Source organism: Aquila chrysaetos, chromosome 1 (assembly GCF_900496995.4).
Source record: "Aquila chrysaetos chrysaetos chromosome 1, bAquChr1.4, whole genome shotgun sequence".
Lineage (NCBI taxonomy): Eukaryota > Metazoa > Chordata > Aves > Accipitriformes > Accipitridae > Aquila > Aquila chrysaetos.
The window spans coordinates 32,973,714-32,981,793 of record NC_044004.1 but is presented as its reverse complement, the minus strand read 5'-3'; positions in this window follow the sequence as shown (position 1 = coordinate 32,981,793).

Below are 8,080 nucleotides of genomic sequence, written 5' to 3'. Positions count from 1 at the left end.
TATTACTGCTTTTCTATAGCAATTAGTGAGACCAAAATTGGAACATTACATCTACATTCAGTACCTACATTTCATGAAATGCAGTTAAAACCAGAATAATGTATAAAGGCTAATTATTCACGAGATTAGTGTGAGCTCTAGCTTATCTTACAGTAAAGACTGAGGAAGTTCAAACTATTTCATTCCAAAGAAGAGTACAGCATAACATGATTACAGTCAACAGGTATATGTGTAGAGAAAAGACTTCTGACAATAGCTATTTAACATATATGAATAAGACATTAACAAGAATCAGCGATTAGAAACTGAAGTTAGATTTATTCAAAGTAAAGTGAAAAATGCCAACAATATTAGCAGTGTGCAGTCTGAAAGGCTTCTCTAGATATTCCCTTGAAATCAAGACTGAATGCCATTCTTACAGACATATTGTAGTCCAAAGTTACAGCTTGTTTCAGGAGCAGCCAAATGAAATTAAGTGGCCTCTTTCAGATAATTGAAAGCATGTTTATAAGACCACTCTTTGCATTCATAATCTGTGTGATATTGTAATACAATTGGTTACCTTGAGTTTTGTTTTGTTTCATTAATGGATATTTTAAGTTTTCTTTTCAAAGCTCTTAACCTTCAAACAGTGAAAAAACTGCAGCTTTTTAGGAAAAAAGTCAACACTAAAGAAGCTGAAATACTGTCTTTCAGCTCAAGGACATTTATGGAAAGTAAAATTACTTGATTTTATTTGTAAAAATGGTCTGAAATATTATATTGAAACAAATTATTCTTGACACAAACGTAATCAGAAATATGTAAAAATGGTTGATTAAGCAAGAGATGTCAGACTTGTTGTTGATTGTAGTCATAATTTCCTAAAATTTGCCTCAGTCTACAAAACTTCTTAGATACGTTTGTTCACTAAGTACTGCTTACAAGTTTCTTCCCAAGCAATTGAAGTTTATATGTACTGTGGCATAGTGGAATCTGGAGGACAGAATCTGTGATAAAACAAATTTTATTCAGATGATCTAGAACAAACAGAACTGCAGGAAAGAACAACTTCTATTCCTTCATTTCCCAAAACTCAGTCAATCAAAGAATCATAGAATCACAGAATCACTGAGGTTGGAAAAGACTCTTAAGATTGAGTCCAACCATTAACCTAGCACTGCCAAGTCCACCACTAAACCATGTCCCTAAGCACCACATCTACAAGTCTTTTAAATACCTCCTGGGATGGTGACTCAACCACTTCCCTGGGCAGCTTATTCCAATGTTCGACAACCCTTTTGGTGAAGAAATTTTTCCTAATATCCAATCTAAGTCTCCTGTGGTGCAACTTGACCCCATTTCCTCTCTTCCTATCTCTTCTTACCTGGGAGAAAAGACTGACACCCACCTCACTACAAACTCCTTTCAGGTAGTTGTAGAGAGATAAGATAGAAAGACTTGCTGTGATTTGGATGTGATCACCACTCTGTTCATAATGAAAATTAGCGCAGACAAAGGTAATGTGTTCCATATTTACCATTTACACTGTGATGATTGTTTAATTGATATCAATAGACAAAATTACTTGAATGAAACAGTTATGCCTGAGAACATATGCCTGGTACCAAAATAACTGTATTCTTTATTTCTGCCTATATATAAATTAGTATGTGATTTGCATAGATATTTGACATCTAAACAGAGTATAAAAAGAGAATGCTAATTGAGCAGAAAAAGTGTGTTGAGATTAAAACCCAAAAAAGACATTATGCTTCAAATGTTCATAGGCTTCAAATCAGCTTTTACGTCTAAAGTTTTAGAAGTGGACTGAAATTCGTAAAATATAATCAGTACTCTCACAATCTAGTATCCTCCATCATTCCTGAACAATTTAATTAAAAGATGGGCAATGAATCCTATGTCAGCAGATGAGTGTATCACCATACACTGTGAAACAAATTAATCAGAAAAAATAGAGCACTACAGAATAGTGTTGCAATAACCTTTTGCTATATAAGCAAGGACTTAGACTTACTTTTTAAACAAACAACTAACTGTTCATTTCTTGACTGAACTTAAGGTAGCTGTCATGTCATGCTTGTGTTATCATTATCATGGCAAATGAAAAAAAATTACACTCTTTACTAAGCGCTTTAATGGGCATCTTAGATTGAATCATCTCTCCCAATTAGGGGGTATTCAAAAAAACATGAAATGCGAGTGCTCTTCAGCTCTGTATTAATATGATGGCTTAGTCACAATTTAGGGTTATATAAGCATGAAAAGGATAGAACCTCTTGAAAAATGAATCCCAGCAGTCTAATTAATCTAATCATCACAAATTATATTCTCCCTCAGTAATATATTTTCTAGTACACATAGAAATACAGAAAGTGTAATTTATAGATAGTCCAATAAACTAACCTGTTCTCTGTGTTACTGTACTGTTACTACCTCCAGTATCATGAGGTGTGTTAATATTGGTTGAGCTTTTTGGTCATTTTTCTTTGAAAAAACACTTGCGAGAGCCAAATCAGCATTGTATTGCAAGAACATATCCACACTACAAGTGTAAAACATCTGAACACTACTTTTGTGTGCATTGGATCTAAGTGCAGTGACACAAATGGTGTGAGGACACCTGAGCTAATTTGGCTTTACAGTTGTGAGCTGTGCATGCCACAGGGTCTCAGTGCAGTGCTGGCCTGGAGGAGCCTCCACAACAGTCTGTCATGTCGCAGGACTTTGAAAAACATTTGGGTATATGTCCACTCTGCAGTCAACGCAACAAAGTAAGAAAACCCCATAACATGAGCATTCAGGACTTGTGATACTGAGAGCAAAAGTGAATGGTTGTCTTTGTTGCAGTTGCATGGAAGGAGGCATTTCTTCCCTCTAGATAAATTTAATGGAAGAAAGGTTTGTTCAGATTCTTACGCCTCTAAGTGAACAACAGTGTTTCTGCTAGTACTGCTTACAGATTAATTTATTAAGAGTCACAATTTGGGAGTGTTATAAGGCATGACCTCTGCCTCCACCACTGTTACTACCCTAGCCTAACTAACTGCAGCTGCCAGTTTATGTCTGACAGGCCAACACATGTGGCTGTGGATGCAACCACAGATGAAAATGAACACTCAGGAATAACTGGCTGTAAAAGTATATATTAATGAGATAAATAACCAGGCAAACTGAAGCATCCTGGGAGAAACAAAAGAAGGAAACATAATAAAAAGAAAAAAACCTCGTGGCAGTCTGACAACACGGACAACACATTCTGTTATCATTTCATTATGTAATGGGCATCAACAGGAATGCTGACCAGCTTTTCTGTGTAATAGTCCACCTAGTGCTTGAACATAATAAACTTCATGTTTGGTCATGACCTAAGTTGCTATTTTCTTCAAGTAGTCTGCCAAATGTTCCACCAACAGCCTCACTGTTCTGCTGCAGTGCAAGGGGACTTTAACTAATAGTTTCTCTTGAAAGGTACTTCTCCCTATATAGTTCTCAGTGATGCCAGCTTCCAGTTGGCCTTTGTGGCATTGAGAAGCCAGTAGGAAATTCTGACCTTGTTCTGGGGACGTGAGGATAGACCAGTCTCACCGTTTAGACCTGCCACTTCCTAGGGAGTGAAATTCCTGTGACTTGGCAGCTCCCTTGAAGTCAATGACAATATCTGGAATGCACTAATGTAGAAACTAAGTAAATTTATTATAGAAAAAAAGCCAAGCTCATGAAACCAAATATTATATTTGGAAAGAGATACAGGAAAGTAAAACAGGACATACATGATTGGTTTGATTTCTGGTTTCCTCTCTTCAGTTAGCAGTCTCTGATGCCATGCTAACTTCCAAGAATATTCCTCCAGCCTGTCAGAGCTGGGCTACAATTTCACAGACAGGGCATGCACCCAAGTTTGCCTTCACAAGAATATTGATGATTGGGTTGTTACTTGTATTGGCTTTGTGTGGCAAGGTTTTGGTAGCGGGGGGGTTACAGGGGTGGCTTCTGTAAGAAGCTGCTGGAAGCTTCCCCTATGTCCGACAGAGCCAATACCAGCCGGCTCTAAGACAGACCCGCTGCCGGCCAAGGCCGAGCCCATCAGCGATAGTGGTAACGCCTCTGTGATAACATTTTTAAGAAGGAAAAAAAAGTTGCTGGGACACAGAAATGGCATCCAGAGAGAGTGAGACCATGTAAAAGAAACAACTCTGCAGACACCAAGGTCAGTGAAGCAGGAGGGGGAGGAGGTGCTCCAGGGGCCAGGGCAGAGATTCCCCTGCAGCCTGTGGGGAAGACCATGGTGAGACAGGCTGTCCCCCTGCAGCCCATGGAGGTCCACAGTGGAGCAGATATCCATCTGCAGCCCAGGGAGGACCCCATGCTGGAGCAGGTGGATGCCCGAAGGAGGCTGTGACCCCATGGGAAGTCCAGGCTGGAGCAGGCTCCTGGCAGGACCTGTGGATCTGTGGAGAGAGGAGCCAACACTGGAGCAGGTTTTCTGGCAGGACTTGTGACCCTGCAGGGGACGCACACTGGAGCAGTGTGCTCCTGAAGGACTACACGCCGTGGAAGGGACCCATGCTGGAGCAGTTCGTGAAGAACTGCAGCCCATGGGAAGGAGCCACATTGGAGAAGTTCGTGGAGGACTGTCTCCCTTGGGAGGGACCCCACGCTGGAGCAGGGGAAGAGTGTGATGAGTCCTCCCCCTGAGGAGGATGAAGTGGCAGAGATAATCTGTGATGAACTGACCGTAAATCCCATTCCCTGTCCCCCAGCGCCGCTGGCAGGGGTAGGTAGAGAATCCAGGAGTGAAGTTGTGCTGGGGAAGAAGGGAGGGGTGGAGGGAAGGTGTTTTGAGATTTGGTTTTATTTCTCATTACCCTACTCTGGTTGATTGGTAATAAATTGAGTTAATTTTCCCCAAGTTGAGTCTGTTTTGCCCATGACAGTAATTGGTGAGTGATCTCTCCTGTCCTTATCTCGACCCACAAGCCCTTTGTTATATTTTCTCTCCCCTGTCCAGCTGAGGAGGGCGGAGTGATGGAACGGCTTTGGTGGGCACCTGGCATCCAGCCAGGGTCAACCCACCACTTTACTGTACTCAGTAAGATTTCTATTGCATATAAAATCATTTAAAGGCTTATGGTAACTTCTAGTCCTGGTGACCAATCCAACCTCTTCAACCTTGTGTCCTGTGCCATGGCATTCTGCCTGTACATGGACTCATACTTCTCCTGTGAAGATACCTTTGAATGTAAGTTCCAACTAATTGGAGTTCACTTAGTCTTAATGCATTTGTTTACAATCAGATGTGTCAAACAAATGTAAATATGCCTTTTTTGGCAGTCAGTTGGTGAAAGTCATGTCTTCTCTAACTGCATTTATTTAAATTTATGTTTTTATAATGTGTAGCTTAGAATCATTTGTTACATAAATTTACAAATGAGAATAGTGACTGTTTAATAGCTCTTGTTAGAAATTGAATGTGACTAAGCAACAATGCTGTGTTAAAAATTGGTAAATCCACAATATAGGTAAGACTGAGAACTATGGTATAAGGGAGATTTCTTATATTTTGTTACAAAAGCTTTACAACAGTTTGGTTTTCTGACCATTTTGGAGAGTATGCTAAACTGGAAAGAAAAAGTACAGTACTGAAGAGGTGCTAAAAAAGGACAGAATGGAGCTTTAAAAGTTCCAACAGAACAGCAACCAGAATGACCAAAGATAGGAAACAACTTCAGTACCGGGAGCTGGGCTTCTTCACCTGCAGGAGAGACTCTTGTAAAAGACAAGCAGACAATGACCATCTCTCCTAATACTTAACTGAAATTAGAGTATGGCAATCTCAAAGAAACCAGAAATATCATTTGCAGTCCACTTTTGTACTCTTCCCTGGTCACCTACTACTGCTCACTGTTCAAGATCAGATATCAGGCTACATACTCTGAGTACAGCCATTCTCATGTTCTATGGACCCATGCTAAATATATCATGATAAAAATGTGTGTAATTTATATTGTAGAGTAGATGACTGGGAGTTATGTTACCAGGATTCTCAGAAACAAAATAGACATTTGGAAAAATGGATTTTGTCTGGCTTTTAAGATTGATACAGTCTTTGCAGTGTTCCTAATACAACAGAACTCCTATTGTCACAGTCACTGGGGAAGGAAGGATAGGAGATGGAAATCCTGGGCATTTTGGGGCACTCCTGGTTTAGCCACACAAGGTAGAGCTGCTTTAGTTTGTAAGTGTCTGTTTGCAAACCAAATAATCTGAGTGGGTGACTGCAGTGGTCATATCCCTTTTTCTGGGTACACGAATGGCTACAGTACAATGAAGGCAGCAGATCTGTCCCTCCAGAGGATCCCAGGGAAAGGAAGATTCTCACAAGTCTAGCCCTATTACCTTACAGATTTGTGTCTAGAATTGCAAAAGTCAGATGGAAGAAGGCCCATAATTTTGCTGCAATCCTTTCACAAACACTAAATCAAGCTTCTCAAAAATACTATTCTAGAATTAGAGCTGAGAGTTAATTTTAAAAATCATAAGCATATGGTTTGTCTGTTCCCAGATGAAAAGATAAATCAGAAAAAGATCATAGCTGGCTTGAAAGCCATTTAAACATCAGTTTATATAAAACGTCTTCAATCTGTGTTAAGTTCTGTGGGGAGGATCCTTCAGCTAATTATTTTAAAAATACATATCTATAGAAACGTAAGTACTCAGAGCAAAGAGATTCAGCTCTGGATTAGGGAATGCAAATCAGCTCCAGGAATACAAGCAGCAAAGCTAACAAGAGATTAGCACAGAAGCTACAAAGCTAACAGGGGATTAACTTTCAGAAGAGCTTACCATTTTATCATTATGAACAAAAAATGTAACATAAAAGAGATGAGAACAAAAATAACCATGAAGGAAAATATACAGGGTAAAACTACTAAACTATAGCTGTCTTGAATATATTGCACTGTATTTCTAAGCACAGGCCTGAAGCACCAACCTGGTGCAAGTCCAAGGTTAAGCAAGGTGCTTCAAAATTAATTTCAAAGCCTCACCCACATTATTCAGCAGATGAGCTTCAAGCTTGCTGCTGTCCAGAGTTAGATGGCATCCCACCATAAATAGGTAAAATGGGTTTGCCTTAGAAGTCATAACAACAGTTAGGCACAGACCTTGGCTACCTGGCTGATACTACTTATGTTCCCAACACACACACACATATACATATATGAGAGTACAAACCCGAATGACCATCAGTCAAAAGAAGGGTGTAATCTTTTTACCATACAGTTGAGGGACACTAAGGACAAGAAGTTAGAAGGTTTGAACAAATAACAGATCATATAAATAAAATGTTAAAACAGTAATGACCTAGGAAACACTGGAAATTATATGAGTGCAATTAAAATTTGTCCTGAAATGTGGAAACTGGTACCCAAAGTTTATTTTTTTCTGCAGAACAGTAGAACTGCATTGGTTGTTATTTCACATATACCTTCTAAGTTTTATTTTTATATGTTCATAGTGTAATTACATCTCACTTTGAGAAAAACAAGCTCAATATGCTGAACAGTACCATCTATCTGCATGGGAAGTTCGAAAAGACTGAGAAAGCTGAATTCAGCTCAGAGTGGGCCTTGCCCTAAATCATTAACAAGGTTTTTCTTGCAAGCTGAATGCTCTGGCTCCAAGTTCTGCTTCAATGGGAAGGAGCATTTGCTTTTCTTTACCTCTGCTCTTGTAGAGTGGGTAGCAGATACCTTCCTGATAAGAAGCTTGGAACAGATTGTTCTTGTGATTATCAGACAGACCCGACCTAACTCTCATACTCTTACCCACCCTGGCTTTCTTTCAAAATATTGGTTTGACCTGTTTTTTAAAGTTTTAGCTGTCAGTAATTAGGTACTGGTTTCCATTCCAGAAGTAATAAAGTTACAACACATAAGGGATCTGAAACATAATAGCAGTGCACTTCAGGTCCTTTCCCAACAGGCAGCAAAACTGCAGTCTCTTTAGAAAGTTAAACATTAGAAGAAATAACCTCCATACACTGGCAAATGAATTAGGAAACCTTCCCTTGGTAAAG